The following is an 18,469-nucleotide window of genomic DNA, read 5'->3' on the forward strand; positions in this document are numbered from 1 at the left end:
TCTGTTGTCTGCATCATGCAGCGCTGATCAGCGCAGGAGCCCGGCGCTCAGGCACCCTCATCCCCCTCCCTGCTTCGTTGTTTTGCTTCCAAATGGCTCCCTACCAAAGCATTATTTATCCGTCCAGCTTTGCACTGGGGTATCACTGTATATGTTTATTGTAAACCTGAGGAAGAGGGTACAACGCCTACTCTCTCAGGGGACTTATGTGACTTGTTAATTCTGCTGTAAAAGTCAGTCGAGTCCATAGAATGTAATTGATTCTTCATGTTTAGAGTGATGTTTAAATGAGTATGTCACCAGATTGATCTTGCTAGCAAGAGGATTAAAGAAGTTTGGATCCGAAACACAAATTGCAACATGGTATAACCCTCAAATCCATCCAGCAGTCTTTTAAAACATGAACGAACATTGTGTAACAACTTAATTTAAGTCTGTCCTCTATATGCTGTAAAACATTTGTTTACATCGGCAATTTTGAAGTACGATTACTTGAGATAGAATTTCCATCTTTAACACAAACTCTATGAATATGTACGGTATGTATAAATATATTATGGATTGGACTTCCATTAGAGTGATATTACTAATTAATTCAAGAGCAACTCAAAGGAAGAGCAAGTTTCTGGCATTAAAAAATAGTTTGTAAGCACTGGCATCGAAAGATTCAGAGGATGAGACATAAATTATGCATTTGAAATAAGAAGTCTCGTTTGTAACTGAAAATGTCATTTATATTCTACACAGTGCAATTAATTAGTAATTGCATGTCAGCTCTTGTAATGAGGCAATGAAACAAAGTGATGTATAAACTCTCAACTGTGTTCATACTAATTTGTTTTTGCGGCATCGCTCTAGGGATTACAATGTCCGTCTGACAGTCGGTCTCTCAGTCCACGTACTTCAATCCAGACTGAAATACCTCAACATTACAGTATTAAGTGGATTGACATGAAACTTTGCCATTCATGGTCCCCAGAGGTTGAGGTCTACTGACTCTGATGATCCACTGTCTTTTCCTATAGCGCCACCGGCAGATCAAAGCTTTCACTTATCCTGTGAAATAGCAAAAGACTGTATATAAGAAGTGGACATAGTCACCGAGACGTCACCCATTGGTTTGTGGACTGCCGTTTCGTAGCCTCGAGTTTGGCATTTTTGCCGTCGCCATCTTGTTTTTTTGCAACCACAAGTGACACGAGAGGGTGGAGCTAAGCACAACTGAACGCTGAACAAGACATTTCTAGGCGACCAAAATGTTACAATTAAAGCAGCAGTGGGTAGAAATGGAGCAAATATGATATTGCTATATCCTAAAAGTAGTGCATGAGACCAGTGATCTGAAAAACATCATGTGCCTCTGTGTCCTCTGGTGCTCCTAGCGGCATCTGCAAGATTTCACAGACTGGAGGAAAACAACTAGTCAGAGCTGATCTGTCATCCAGCTGCAGTCTCTAAGAGCCACGAGTCACTCGCGAACTCCAATCAAACGGTCAAACTAGGCAGCGCTGATCAAATATGAATCAATATTCTGTTACTGTAATGCCTATTTCTCTCCTCACATGTTCTCAGAATCATCTTGTAGTGCATTGTTTAGCTGTAAAATGAGAAGGTTTGTGGCCTGGCAGCCATGTTGAGACCAATTGAGAAAATACCAAGCACCGCCCACCAACCGGAGCACAGCCAATAGGAATGCTCTCTCTCTGAACTGACCTATGATTGGTCAAAGTCTCTCGTCACGGGCTAGATTTTTTTATAGCCTGAAAACAGAGCCATGAAGAGGAGCAGAAGTCTAGTTATCTCTCAGAACACTTGAATTACAACATGCTGAAAGGTTAATATGGGATTTTTGCCCAATGATGCCGAAAAACATTTTTCCTATCGCAGCTTTAACTTCCATGAAATGAAAACACACTGTGAAAGGGTTAAAGTGAATGTGAAAATAAATGAACATCATGCTGTATTGAAAAAGACTTGAAACTAGCGATGGAGAACATAAACTCATGTTTACAATGTTTGCTGAGGTAATAAATCAAGAGAGAAGTAGGCTCATTTTCTCATAGACGTCTATACAACCAGAGGAGTCGCCCCCTGCTGGCTAGTTTAAAGCACTTCAGCATTGGCTTCACCCTTCAGACCCGGAGGTTGCCAACTACAAATAGCAAAACATCTACCGGGTAAATTGGCATAAACATTTTGTACAGTTATTCATGATTCCTATATGATGTATCGTAATGACTTCCCCTGACTTTTCATCTAGCGCCATCATCAGGTCAAATTTGAATTTGTCCAACACTGTGGTTTATGATATCAAATACCTGCAACACTAAAGAGATTCCCATCATGCCTCAGCTGTACCTTGTGTTTAGTGCCAATTAGTTAAGATGGTGAACACAGCATACATTATACCTGCATGTTAGCATTGCCATTGTAAGCATATTAGCATGCTGATGTTACCTCATAGAGCTGCTAGCATGGCTGTAGACTCCTGTCCAATATGACCACCATCTTCCTCAAAATGCAACCAAGTGCTGTGAGTGCCGAAATATATAAAAAGAGAGAGCATGCTTGTTACGAGTTGATACTGTAGATAAATCAATAAAATATGTGTGATTGGACATTTTGCAGGTACATTCAGTGTCAACATTTTTGCAATTTTGCAGATATATCCATTAAAAATGTTTCCTTATTATGCTGATAAAAAAAAAATCCAGATGGCATTATTTTGTCGCTAAAAACATATCTGCTATTGCAAATTAGTAGTATAATTATGTCATTTCAAGGATTGGAATGAACATGAATTAGAGAGCATGAGTTAATGTCTGTCCTACATTAATGCCGTGTGTCCAAACATCTGTGTGAGTGGTCGACACTGCAACAATAGTGAGGGCTCTCTTTGTGGAGGATTCTGGTGCAATGAATCTAAAGAAGTATCATCTGCCACTGAGCCGAGCACGGACTGAATTGTCAAGTGTACATGGTGGATGAAGTTCTCCGCTGAGAGGTTAGTTACTGTGGCAACACTGCAAAAAAAAAGTCTCTTTTTCTACCTCTGATGTGTGTGCTGTGGATTAAAGAAAAGAATATAGATTGAATGGCTATAGAGACAGCATCTCATATGTAGATTTAGATTTAGAGAGCACATTGCACTGCAGAGCTTTTTAGAATTTCATTTCTGTTCCTATCTATTCACTTTAAAAATCTTTGTTATTCTCAGTGGCTCAGGATGCATGCCACAAAGAGCTTCTTTGTAAACCACATGCATCGCCAGAGGGTTTGTGGCCAAACTTGAGACTATTTGAAACAGTGTAAACAGATTTAATGGTTTGGGCAGTCGCCATAGAGGAGACACTACCCTTTAGAGATGATTAAGAGACTTTTGCTCACAGTCTAAGTTGGATGTTCAGTGAATAAATGGAGGGACGGTGATCTGATCCAGGATGAGCTGGTATCTTCTTGAGGAGGCCTTATACAAACAGCTGTTGTCCCATAAATCACCGCCGTCATGTGAGATAGCTCATCTCTAACCAACGAAGCTTAACGCAGACCCTGATGTGCTAAATTGAGAAAAATCCATCATGGTTTGGCCTTTAGAGAAATGGATGCGTGTATTCAATATTGACTGATCTGCCATCCGAGTTACCATCCTGTACAGTATAAGAGGGTTTGTTTGATGAAATAAGGAAATGTCTCGACTCTTTGCTCGTGTCCAGTGTCTTTATTTGTTTGCATGTGAAAGTGTGAGAAATGTTGTAACTGTGGTTAAAAGCTGTAATATAGTAATGATCTGAGGCATGCATTCAATATAATTGCATACTGCTGGGAACAGTAGTATGCTCACTCTCTCAGAGAGTGTGGTGCATTTTAATTAATCTCTGCATTCAAGGTGAATGCTTTTTAAAAGTGAAAACCATTTTCTTACATATGCACTTAATACCACCAACATATAATATAATGAATTTAATCTTGTTGGAAAGCTAGCAGTACGGGCATGGTAAAGAAAATACTCATTATACAGTCCAGTGTTGTGAATTAGTTCTGGCTTGTGATCATTAGCCTTTTCCACTGGAACTAATGTCAATTTAAAACACAGCAAATGCATCAGTGCTTCACCATTAACTTATCTGTTAAGAAAAAATGGGGAACAGCTACCCACTCTATGGGGCTGTAAGCACAGCAGTGTTTGAGCTAATTTACTACGGTCAGCATGCCAACATGCTGATGGCTAGCATGGTTAAAGGTGATGAATGTGATATCAAGAGCATTAATATCAGCAAACAACTATTTGCTATTTGAAGATATAGAGGAGTAATGTCTACCTGAGCAGAGAATGAAGTCGCTCTCCGCTCTCTGAGCTTCTCCATGCTTTGTTGACATCGCCGGGTGGGCCGCGCATACTTTTAGTGCATGTTAGTGGGGATGTCACCAGACCGGAAATCTAGTAGTCGATACCAATACCAGTGAATTTCCACAATTCTCAATACCCAATTCGAAACCTCTCTTTTATTATAAACATTTGAACATTACAAAAAACAGAGGCATGTAGCCTTTAAGTAATGAATAAAAGTAATTGACCCATTTTGTTCATTTTGGCGTATCAGCGGCATGTTATCAACCGATAGTCAGTTGACGGACACTACATACTGACCATGAATGCATCTGGTCCGTCAGCTCAGAGTAGTAGGAACAGGAGGAAGAGGATTTATTGTGGAAGTGAAAAGCAAACGCACCTATTTGGCAATATTTCACGTTTAATCCCAATGCTATAAGGGAACCATAACGTTAATGAGGTAATCACCGTGAGGCGGATGGAGCCGTCACAGCCGGTGTGCACGGGACAGCGACGCCAGGTAGACATCCGCAGCAGAGCCCAGCAGCAAAAGCTCTACCGGAGAGGCCAGACGCTAAAGATCAGAGTCAGCGCTCTGCACATGTTGATCGTCATCTTTTCTTGTAAAATGTTCGGTGTAATCGGTAACACCAGTGTTGTCACAAGTTTATTAACCGGTGGGAACATTTTCCTTACCGTCACTTCCCTACCAATGACCATTACAGGCATCGTACGGTACCTTCAGTACTGTAGAAAAAGAGTACCGTCACGTTTTTAAAATCTCGGCATCGACTTGGTACCGAAGTATCGGTTCTCGTGACATCCCTACATGATAGTGCATGTGAGTGTGCCCCACTGCTCTCATACAGCGGTTACAGCTGATAGCCGTAGCGGAAGCATAGCACCCACCCTCTGGTCCCCCCTTAGATTAACTCTGTTATATCGGTCAGCAGTGACGCCGCTGTTAGCACCGTTAGCTCAGCTGTCTCCATGTTGAGAGCCGTGCAGAGGCAATAGAAATGCTCCCAATCTCGCATTTAGCACTTTAATGTTCACCATCTTAGTTTATCGTGTTAGCATGCTAACTTTTGCTAATTAGCATTAAACACAAAGTAGGCTACAGCTGAGGCTGATGGGAATATTTATATATTTTCTGGATGAGAGAAAACTGACTTGCTGGAGTCGCTTTGGCATCACTAAGTCGTAGGGATTCATCCTCTGGGGACCATGAATATCTGCACTAAATGTCATAACGTGCCCTGCCCTTAGGTTAGGCTATGATTTGTTGTTCCATTACACTCATTCATGTTTTGTGTTTCCTGTTTATTTTGTTACTCACCTCTCGTCTCGTTTCAGATCACTTCACCTCCTGGCGTTTTCCCGCCAGTTTTGATTGTCTGCCCCGCCCTGATTCATTTCACCTGTTCCACTCAGCAGACCTCCTGCTCATCTGTTCCCACTTCCCCATTAGTCTCACTATACCAGCCCAGTTGCTTTGTTCTTTGTCCGTACATTTTTTGTTGCTGTATGTCTGCCTTTTTGAATTTATAAGATTTTTTCTTTATTAAAGTATCTTCATAGAATCTGCCCATCTCGGAATCTGCATTTGAGCCCTTCCTACCTGTCTTGGTCTCCTAATTGTGACACAGAGACCCAATTCCAATCCCTACACCCTCCCACTCTGTGGCAGAGTGAACTCCATTTGTAGTCACATTCACAGCTGAATAAAGCACCCTTCTTTAAGGTTTAGGGTATAAATACAGCGGCCACTTTGGGACAAATTTCCCGCTCTCGGGCAAGGAAATAAATAAATATCAGAATCAGAAATACTTTATTGATCCTCCTGGAAAAATTTAGTTACATTTTGCTCCCTATCAAGAATAGAAATATATATAAACATATAGAGAAATCATAAGGAAATATAGATAAGAAATATGTACAACAGTGCAAATAATAATGCTGAAAAATAGGATCTATCATTAATTGCGTAAAAATGCAAGAATAGTATAAATAAATACATATATTTCTTATTTTTTTGCACTATCAGCAGTTATAACTCCATGATTTATTATATCTTCAAATGTGCAATACTGATTTAACAGTACAATAATTTAGTGCATTAATTCAGCTATGCAATAATCTGGTTTATTCTGGTATTAACACTGCATTTATTAATACAGGAGATTTAATACATTTATACAATACAAATTAAACTAAATTTGTGTTTGGTCGATTATTTCTCTGTTGTTACAATGCTAATTGCCATTGTATTTTACATGGTTGGAAAGCCTGTTTATTTACCTTCACAATGATGTCCAACCTGTAAGGATCATGCATTTGTGGGATGAGCAGCACTGCTGATTATGTGGGTAACGCCCACGTAAAATATGCCAACATTTTCTGCCAATGCTAAACAGTGTATTCTCCTGTTATGCTGATTGTTGAACCGATGGAGTAACAGCTTTTGGTGGGGGCAGTGTCATGGTGTGGGGCGGCATCTCCCTCACTGGCAAAACAAGGCTTGTCATCATTGAAGGCCATCTCAATGCAGTGAGATATCGGATGAGATTCTGCAGCCAGTGGCGATCCCATATCTCCACAATCTGGGACCTAACTTCATCCTCCAAGAAACAACGCTCGCCCCCACAGAGCCAGGGTCATCACAGACTACCTCCACAATGTGGGAGTAGAGAGAATGGAACGGCCTGCCAAGAGTCCATACCTCAACCCAATTCAACACTTGTAGGATCAGCTTGGGCGTGCTGTGCGTGTTAGAGTGACCAACACAACCACACTGACTGATCTGCAACGAATCCTGGTTGAGGAATGGAACGCCATCCCACAGCAACGTGTGACCAGGTTGGTGACCAGCATGAGGAGGAGGTGCCAGGCTGTTGTGGCTGCGTATGGATCTTCCACCGCTACTGAGGCTCCTGACGGTGTATTAAATGAATAAAGTGTAAAATAGCCAATATGTCTTGTTTGTTCCTTGTTACTGATAGAGAGTTCAATCCTCCAATCCACCAAACAACTCAAAACAAGAGTCAACACCAACAGGAGAATACACTGTTTACCATTGACAGAAAATGTTGGCAAATTTTACTTGGGCGCTACCCACATAATCAGCTGTGCTGCTCATCCTATAAACGCATAGGATACACCATTTCATGGCAGTCCATCCAATAGTTATTGAGATATTTCAGGGTAAAAACAGGTTGTTTTTTTCACAGTTGAGCTGCACATTAGATCTGCAGCTCAGCCCTGTCTCCTGAGATATCCTCATTTCCTGTAACTCCACCTCCCCCCCTCGCTCTCCTTCAGTCAAACATACAGTACGCATCCATTATCAACTCACACAAGCAACCCAGGGTGCAGAATGTTATCATAGCAATCCAATTACTTTTATCAGAGTGACACCCCTCCCTCACCTCCCAAATCTTTCCCTCGGTTCCTTTCCGTTGCTCTTGAAGACATCCTTTTATCCAGGGCGGCGTATGCTACATATTTCTGTCCAGCAAGACAGCCTAATTGAATTGGACTCCCTCTTCCTCACGTTACACTTACCCAGTGTGGTGTAATCAATTAGAGGGGCCTGGCAGAGAGGGTCCCACCTCTTAGATGGCTGATTTATGGCCGTACGTGAGGGCGTCAGCGATGCAGCCCAGCACACAGTGAAGAACAAGAGAGAGGGAATTATGACAGAAAGGGCTGCCTCATATATCAGACTGCTGCCATAGATAACACACCCACACCTATTCAACTAAAAAAAGACACAAGTCTCACAAAAATGATAAAGGAATGGCATTAACATTAGAGCTGAGGTGATTTCTTTGTTTACAAAAAGAGGAAGTACAAGCCTTGAGGGATGGAAATCAATATTGTCTCATCCCCACACTATAGATTCCCATTGGCTTGGCTGAATACATAATGCAGTTGAAGTGAATCATGGTTTAATGAACAGGGAAAGTGCAAGACATTAGATACACAGGAGGCTCATTCCCGCCTTTAATCAGGAGAACCATGCAGTCACACAGGTCAACTCCCCTTCATTTACTTCTGTACCGTATCACAGGGAACGTACTGCACTACAGTGAGTGATGCATCCATCTGCATGTAAAGTCAAAGAAAAACAATAAGAGCCAATTAGCCAAGAGAAATTAGAAATAAGAGCCAATTAGTGCATGTTAATTTGAATTAAACATAGTTGAGAAAATGAGCCTACTTCTCATTTGATTTGTTACTTCAGTAAACATTGTAAACATCAGTTTATGGTCTCAATCACTAGTTTCAAGTCTTCTTCAATACAGCATGATGTTCATTTAGTAAATGATGGTCCCATTTAGAGTCAGATAGACCATAAAGCAGGGGTTGCTTTAGGGCGGGGCTCCCTTGTGATTGACAGGTTGCTACCACGGCGTTGTACGGTCTGGGAGTTGTCTGTGTTTTCGTCTTAAAACTTTTACCCTTTCACAGTTTGTTTTCTGTTCATGAAAGTTAATTATAACCTTTTTTGGTCACCTGAAAATGTCTTATTCAGCGGTTGTACTTAGCTCCACCCTCTTGTGTCAGTTCTGGTTGCAAAAAAACAAGATGGCGGCGGTCAAAATGCCAAAGCTTCTAAACGGCAGTCTGCAAACCAATGGGTGACGTCACGGTGACTACGTCCACTTCTTATATACAGTCTATGGTTGCATCATAATTTTCTCACAAGCCAACCAGAGCAGACTGGGCTTTTCAGGAGGGGGGCTTAAAGAAACAGGCGCTAAAACAGAGCGTTTCAGACAGAGGGTGATTAAAAGCATATTCAGACAGACAGTATGAGAAAAATAATGAGATTTTGGAACATTAAAGCATGTACACATGTTCTGGTAGAAACCCAAAATACAAGCATGAACCTGGAAATGAGTGTGATATGTCTCCTTTAACTAAACCTAAAGACAGAAACAGGTAGAAACAGCTAGCCTGGCTCTGTCCACCGGTAAAAAAAAATCTGCCAACCAGCACCTCTAAGGTCTATAATTAACACATTATATCTCATTTATGTAATCTGTACAAAAACACACGTGTAAAAACAACAATTTGTGGGTTTTTGGGGACTATTTCTTTGTATAGAACAAGATATTGTTGTTTTAACACTTAGGTTTTTGTACGATTAAGATAAATGTGACAAAATGTGCTAATTAGTGAGCTTTGGGTCTGCTTCTGTTTTGTTTACTTTGAATCTAGTCAAGTTTAGAGCTTTTTTTGGCATTTCGGGAAATGTGCTTATGTGTTTTCTTGCCAAGAGTCTCATATCAAATTCAATGATCTGTGAAATCTACACTTTGATAGAAATATATCTCTATTATCCCTCATTCACACTGGGCTAAATGGACATTACCGATATCCCCATATTCAGTATCATTAGTGTTTCATCATGTGTCGCAGGTAAACGTGTTATGCGTTTGAAGGTTTAAAGGACAGAATATGAGGCGCGCCACAATAAAGTCTGTGCCAAATAGCTTCATTATACATCCATTGCTCTTGCTGAGTAATCCTCAGAGGCAATCCTCTAGGCACAGCTGATTTCAATATCTCGAGGAACTGAGACTTTTCCAAATAGTGTGCTTTTCAGTGAGAGAATGAGCAGATTGTGTGCCAGGGTGTAGAGCTGAAAGATGTGCGATATGGCGAGAGAACAAAAAAAAATATTCAAATTATTCCAAATGGGGTTTACATAAGAGACTCTGCTTTTGAAGTTTTTGTCCAAATGCCCCAAAACTTTTGATCGCATCCTTGATATTGAATGTTTGAGTCCATCACCTGAATGGAGTCAGGAAAGTCTTGTGATTGATGCTGTATCGTGATGCTGCTTAACAACGCTATTTGTCAAGTCAGAATGACTTAAAAGTTAAGAGTGTGCTGAAACTTTGAGACAGTTAGTGCCAACTTACTCTGTTTGGCAGCTAAGTGTTAAAATCTGACATTTCAAAAGTTCAAAAGTGAGTTCTTTGGCTGCATAATAACAGTAAAGAAAAAGGTCTAATTTCTTCTGATCTGCACTGAATTACTCTGGCATTTAAAAAGGTTTTGTAATTTCAACATCTGTGCTGTAAATCCAACACATTATTACATGAAGTGGTGTGATTGTGGAAGTTTGTCTGGATGTCTCACAGGTTGGCAAAGCTTATCTGAACCAGTTGCAGCAAATTCCAACTGTCTGTCATCCTTTCAACAGCATACCGCATCAAGAGCACACATATGATGTTCTTCTCTCCTCTTGTACTCCTCCCATAAAGCTGTCGCCTCCGTCTGCTGTCGCTATTTCTGTTCGTCTGAAATCCACATGAATCAGGCCGGCATTTGAATGGAAATCATTATGTGACACACACACAAAGAAAGTAAGGAAGTGGGAGTTATTTATGTGGGCAGAGGGGGCACTGGATCTACAAGGTAGACTCTGTCCACAACACAAGGTGACTAATGTTGAATAGAAGCCCAGAAGACATTTCTGTTCTTTTGCTGGGGTTGAAAACGAGGTTGCACCTTTTTTCCCGTCAGAAGCAAGCAGCAAAATTCTTGTAGGCCAATCATTCACATGTCAGGTTGATTATGTCAGACCGATTCAGCCAGAGGAGTTCTGTGTGACAGCTATTCATGTTGTTATTTAAAGGTCCCATAACGTGCTCATTTTCAGGTTCATACTTGTATTTTATGTTTCTACTAGAACATGTTTACATACTTAAATGTTAAAGGGACTATTTGTAACTTTCAGAAATGCTTCTTAACAGCGACACCTGTGGCCGTGAAATCAACGAAAGTCAGTGTCGGGCTCGCGCCTGCTCGCTCTAAATATACCTGAACGAGCATCGCTCAAAACAGTGAGGCGACACACGTCAGCCAAAAGCACAATATCACTCTATATTTCAGCTGCTTGGCAGTAATGTTAGCTGACCAGACGAAGGTCTCTCCATGAACATGATTTAGATCTGATCTTAGTGTTGGCTTTTACTGCCTCAGCGCAGGCTGATGCAGCGGGGCTCTGCAGCGTGTCTCCCTGCTCTCTCCGCCCGCAGCCGGAGAGAGCAGGGAGACACCGGCACCCGGTCGGTAACGAGACGATAACGTTACTAGCTGAGGAGCTCCGTCACTTCACAAGACACGGGAAACCTCTGTTGGTCTGGAGGAGCTGCAGCAGTTATTTCTGCACAAACGTCCACTGTACACTAGATATTCTCAGAGCTAAACTAACTCTTCTGCAGTGAGGAGTGAGCGCGCGTTCACATCTAGAGGTGGAGCGAGCTGAGAACGCGCGCGCTCTCTGAGTGAAGGCAGGCAGGCAGAGGAGGAAAGGCAGCGAACACATGCGTGCTCGCGCATATGCATGCTTGCGCATAACGCTCCGTTTTAGTGCATTTCAACGGAATTGCAACGGAATTTTGTTGCTAGGCAACAGTTTGGGTCCATGTTTACTTCCTATCAGCTGATGTCATTCACATACACTGCAGCAGGATATAAACTGGGACACATTTAGAACGTTTACGATTAAAACTGTGTAATGGTCTAAACATTATAGATTTGTGACAACACAAATGGACAGAAATCCTGACAGCTTGTTTCAAAGGCAAAGTTTCTGAACACAGGCTGTATGTATTTCTCCATGGGTTAAGCGTTTTGATAGTTTAATATAATTTTTATATTACTTAAACCTGCTTTATAATATAAAAGACATGAAAATCTCACTTCTTACAATATGGTATCTTTAAAGTTTTTAAAGGGTAGTTTAGAGAAGAAGCCATTGAAGTTGTATATAAAGGCACAGTGTGTAGCGTTTCGGGGGATATATTGGCAGAAATGGAATATAATAAAAATAAGTACGTTTTCATGTTTTCGTTACCTTAGAATGAAACATTTATATCTACATTCAGTAGGGAGCGGTTCCTCTTCACCGAGCCAGCTGCCATGTTTCTATAGTAGCCTAGAACGGCCAAACTAAACACCGGCTCTAGATAGGGACATTCGCTTTTTCACGTTTTTGCGCTGGCCACCGTAGTTCTTCTACATGCTTGGCACAAGGGAGAAGCTTCAGTTGGTTGCAACCTGCAACCTCACTGCTAGATACCGCCAAATCATACACACTGCACCTTTAAGTTATATATTTTTTAACATTAACATGGGCAAATCTAATTTATTATATTAATGACTTTAGTTGAGGCCTGTCCAAAGCAAGTTGCGTCTTCAATCTTCAATCTTTGGATTGGCTGATACAGCTCATTAATTGATGCCTATCCTAAACACTTAAGTGATTCGTCTTTGTGAGATATTATTTTACTCCTCTTTTACATTTGGTGACCTTACCCTCTAAATACTGTACAGGTTTACCTCCGCCACGTATCTTTCAAAGTACGTTTTCAACCTTTTTTACAGTGAAAATATGAGAAATTCATAAAAAAAGATGAGTCCTGCAAAATGTCTATTACAGACTATTGCTGTAATTTTGTGATGATGATAATGCCGTCCGGCATAATGAGTTAAATTACAGAGTAGCACAGTGAATATTTTATTCCCCACCTCCCCATGTGATGTTAATCCTATTTTAATTGGATTTTAATGTCAAATTGAAATTGTAATGAATGCCTTTGAGGTGTCCTGAAATTGTGGATTTTACGTCAAAAGTTTGATGATTGATGTTTAATATATTATATAATCTCAAGCATCCACTAAGAAGGTTGTGTCAGACTGTCAGCCTGATCAGCCCAGGTTTGCGGGATTTGGACAGTTTCAAAATTCAACCAGCAACAGTACTTTAGTGTGGTGCACCTGCAGAATACCACAAATACAGAGACATTATTTTGTAACCCAGAGCAGCTCTGCTCGCTCTGATGATTGCTCCACTGTTCACTTTCGGGTAATTGGCTCAGAACATTGTGCACTACGAGTGTTTTAATGGATTGCAATGGGGCTTTTTTGACAGTTGGAGAACCTGGAGCAAATAAAGAATCAGAAGTGGTTAGGGACATATAGTATATAGCAGCCAATACGATCTGTCATCTGTATGCCCCTAGCTTTACGTTGTATGTTTCGGCTGCTCCCGTTAGGGGTCGCCACAGCGGATCATCTATTCCCCATCTAGCTGGTAACCCGAGCCTCGACCAATCCGGTGTTGTGTCAAAATCTGTTTCCCCGTAGATGTGCGTTTCCCCCTCCCTAAACCTGAACCAAGCCTTGACCCTAAACACTGAGGTGGGTGATATCGTTTTAACTGGAGGGAAACACTATTCAACAAGGGAACAGACTTCAACCTAACACCTGTATGGAACTCTGATTTTGTGATCTGCATATTTGCCCCTTGTTGTTATGTAATCTATTCTATCTAATCTATTAGTTTATCAAAAACAATAAAATCACTGAAATTGTGTATAATTTCTCCATATAGGGCTCAATATTGCTCTTAAAGCTGCAGCTGGTAACTTTGAGCAGATATGATAAAAAAGTTATCTTTATAAAACGGTCACTATATCCTGTCAGTAGTGCATGACACAGGTAATCTGTGAAAAAAAAACACATTCCAATGTGTCCTCCTTTGCTCCTAATGCCATTTGCAAGATTTCAACATGCCCGAACAAAAACAACCAATCAGAGCCGATCAGTCTCTGGGCAGCTGTCAATCACTGCTCACAAAACTCCAATCAAACTGAACTAAAAAATGAATCCAGATTGTAATGCCTATTTCTCACCTCAGATATTTTCAGAATTATCTTGTAGTGTACTGTTTAGTTGTAAAATGAGAAAGTTTGTGACCCGGCCGCCATGCACTGCCCACCAGCCCGAGCAAACTTTCTCATTTTACAGCTAAACAGTACACTACAAGAAGTTTCTGAAAACATTTTAGGTGAGAAATAGGCATTACAGTAACAGAATCTTATTTGATCAGCGTGGCCGAGTTGGACAGTTTGATCGGGGTTGGCGAGTTGTGCAAGCAGTAATTGACAGCTGCTCTAGAGGCAGCTCGGCTCTGATTGGTTGTTTTCCTGCCATTAGGAGCACTAGGAGGATACACAGGATCCTGATGTTGTTCACAGATTACCTGTCACGTGCTCTACTGTCTGGATATAGTGACAGTTTTATAAAATTATTTTGTATCATACTTGCTCAAAGTTACCAACTGCAGCTTTAATTCAAACACCAAAAATCTGCACATTCCCCAAATTATGATTTATATTTCTTTGGGAGATATTTTCTTTACCTGATATTATGGACCGTTTCTGTCAGTGTTAGCTGTGCATGAATTTTCAAGTAAAAAAACATCATCGTTCAGAGCGGCGTTTGCCGATTGAGATCCTAACAACTCTGCAGAAATACAGCACGCTCATGATGCAACGAGAATGTGCAAAGAAGCAATATATAAAAAAGGCAAATTCAGTTATTCCAGTTGAAATAGGATGCTTGTCAGAGATGGGGCGCAATCCATCAAAACAAAAGGCTTGCTGCACTCATTGTTATAAATCTACTGACTCACGCTCTGCCTTATGTTGTCTGACAACATCCAATCCTGGCATTTCTTTATCCAAATGTAACTGTCTGCATGTGTGTACACTGGTGGGAATTTTAAGTAGACCCAAAGTCATGGTATATGGTTTGGATAATCTGTATGCAGCCTGCAGCAATGAACCACTAGCTGAGAGGGTCAACTCAGGGCAGAAAGTGTTCATACCCTTCAGGTGGCCTGTGGGTGCCGGTGCCCCTTCACATTTATATGGGTTGGAATCTGTATTAATTTGACTGTAGCTCTGACTTTATGTCCTCTGCAGTGACACAAGATGAATGTGTAAACGATGCAAGAGACAAATTTAATGAATTGTGAGATGGAAAACACTCTTAACCCCAACAGAGTAACAGAGAGTCAAGTTGTTCTAAATCTCCTGAGACATTCATTTATCCCTTAGACACAATAATGAAACTGAATTATTGAAATGATAACCATTTGACCAATTACTTACTTCATGAATGGCTGTTATCCATTAATTAATAAAGAATAATTGGACTATTCAATTCTATTTCTTGGGGCAAAGAGAAGCAAATATGTGATAGGCCTAACTAATAACATTAATGATAGGTGCATGGCCTTCCTAAATGGAACAGAACCATCATTAATGTTTGTTTGTATCACCTGTGTTTGTTCCACAGTGTCCCGATCCTTACTACTAATTGCATACAGTGTGTATTATATACTAATACTGTCATAGAATGCTGTTTTTGCAGTTAATATAGATTCAAAAAAAGCTTTTTACAAACAAAGGAAATGATAAAGGATGTGCACCAACGTCAATCAAACTGTGACCTTGGAGTAACACAATAATAAACAAAGATAAGGCACAATGATTCAGTTCAATTATTGAATTGAACTGAACTGAATTAGAGGGTCTTCTTAGTAAGCTGTTACTGGCTGTGTCTTGTGTGTCTTATCGCTGTTCTTATTTCCCCTGCTTTACCCAAGTCTTTCTTGTAAAGCAGATCTTGATCTCAATGAGACTACCTGATTAAATAAAGGAAGTACTAATTATACCTCCAAATACAGTATAATGGTACTTTGTGTTTAATCATTTTACAGCCATACTGTAAGAAAAAATTAAAAGAGATCTTTACACCTTGAAAAGGACTGAGGTTTTAGATTTAGATCATGTGTGTAAATATACACAATGTACTTTTATAAAGTGTGTGCACAGCTGTGCAGTCACCATTGTTTGCAGTGTTTCAACTCCGATTTCCATATACAGCCCATAAAGATGAGATTCACCTCGTCTCACCACAACTTGCAATTTATTTTCATTTTGTTGCAGCTGTGAGTCATTCCTCCATGCATTCCCTTGTGAATTGCATTGAGAGGCATCAGTGTACATCAGAAGTACACAGTGATGCAAGTTTTGTTTCCGTATGTAGGCCTACTCTTTTTTTGGAGTCATTTTGTTTCTTTTTCGATGTAAATACTCTACAACTCAAAACCTGCTTTGAAAAGTGTGTATTATGGAATTAGCACACAACTAGGCCTGTGGGTCAGAGGGGTCATCCACAGTTTTTTTACAGCAGAGGTTTTGAATTAGTCATAGCAGGAAAAGTGTGTAATGTAATTAAGTAGTACATTTAGTCAAGTGCTGTACAGTACAGTACAATTTTCAGATACATGTACTTAACTTGACTATTCCCATTTTCCATTACAATTAATTCAGAGATAAATATTGTACTTTTTACTCACTTACCAACTTACATTTATTTGACACTTACAGTTACTGCTGTACAGTACTGTAGTACACAGAGCATCTAAAGTCGCCTCCACATTGACGAACTCCAACATTAAAATGCTCTTGTTAGATATAAAAACAGAATATTAGAATATTCTATAATAATATAATACTGTGAAAGGAGCAATTCTGCATAATGAGCCTGGTAATTTTACTTTTGATACTTTAAGTACTTAAAGGGACTGTTTGTAATTTTTTACACGTATAAATCTACCGGGTCGGTTTCCCATGCGCGCTAGCATATGCGGACTCCCTTTGGACACGTACCATCAGACTCCAACACAAACTACACCGAAGCACCAAAACATCAAAGTTGTATCTAGTGCAGCCCGTCTTGCAAAACAGTGTTTGGCGGCGGTCGGAGGACGCGGGGGAGACCGTAGCTTTGGTCTCCAGGGCCGGAGTCTCTGCAGTACTCTGCTTCTCTGCCTGCTTGCCTTCACTCACACACCGCGCTCGTTCTCGCTCCACCTCACGTTCATGCGCGCACACTACACACTGCAGAAGACTTCGTAGCTCTGAGAATATCTAGAGAATGAAATAATGTGCTGAAATAAATGCTGCAGCTCCTCCAGACCAACAGAGGTTTTCCGTGTCTTGTGAAGTGACGGGGCTCCGGAGCAAGAAACGTTATCGTCTCCGACCCGGTGCCGGCGTCTCCCTGCGGCTGCGGTCGGAGACGATAATGTTTCTCTTCCTGCTTCAGCCCAGGAGGCTGAGGCAGGAAAAGCAAACACTAGGACCAGCATTGATTCATGGAGAGACCTTCGTCTGGTCAGCTAACATTACTGGCAAGCAGCTGAAATATAGAGTGATATTGTGCTTTTAGCTGACGTGTGTCACCTCACTGTTTTGATCGATGCTCGTTCATGTCTATTTAGAGCGAGCAAGCGCGAGCCCGACGCTGACTTTCGTTGACTTAACGGCCACAGGTGTCGCTGTTAACAAGACATTCTGAAAGTTACAAACAGTCCCTTTAAATCACATTTTGAATTTAGGACTTACTTACTTACTTACTTACGCACTTGAAATGGAGTATTCTTCTGTGGTAAAAAGTAACTAAGTATATTTCCTCAAGTACTGTTTTTAGGTCCTTGAGTATTTCCATTTTCTGCTACTTTCTACTTCTACTCCACTCCAATTCAAAGGCAAATATCACACTTTTTACTCGACTACTTTTACTTTGCAGATTCAGGTCAACAATACAAAATATAATCAACAAATAAACTATGAGGTAATGTTATAGATTAAGATAAAACTTGATTGATCCACCGGAGAATGTTCTAAAGCTACCAAGCAGATAAAATATATTAAGTAGTTAAAATTATCTCCACCTTTCCCAGCTGCAATATTAAAGTGATTTACACATTAATGCATTCATTATAATCCAATAAAATGATTCATGGAGAGACCTTCGTCTGGTCAGCTAACATTACTGCCAAGCAGCTGAAATATAGAGTGATATTGTGGTTTTAGCTGACATGTGTCGCTTCACTGTTTTGAGCGATGCTCGTTCATGTCTATTTAGAGCGAGCACAAGCGCGAGCCCGATGCTGACTTTGTTGACTTAAAGGCCACAGGTGTCGCTGTTAACAAGCATTTCTGAAAGTTACAAATAGTCCCTTTAAGTAAAATTGTGCATGCAGTAGGCTACTTTTACTTGTAACAGAGTATTTTTACACTGTGGGGTACTGCTACTTTTACTTAAGTACATGCTCTGAGTACTTCTTCCACCTCTGGTAATTTTAGACTATGGCATTTCAGAGTATTGCTTCCACCACTGGGTAAAGCATAAGTGTTACTAATAACATTAATGAGGGCTGTTGTATTCAAGGGTCCCAATAAGACAAGCCATCATGAC

This window comes from Sebastes fasciatus, chromosome 8 (genome assembly GCF_043250625.1).
Source record: "Sebastes fasciatus isolate fSebFas1 chromosome 8, fSebFas1.pri, whole genome shotgun sequence".
NCBI classification, from domain to species: Eukaryota; Metazoa; Chordata; class Actinopteri; order Perciformes; family Sebastidae; genus Sebastes; species Sebastes fasciatus.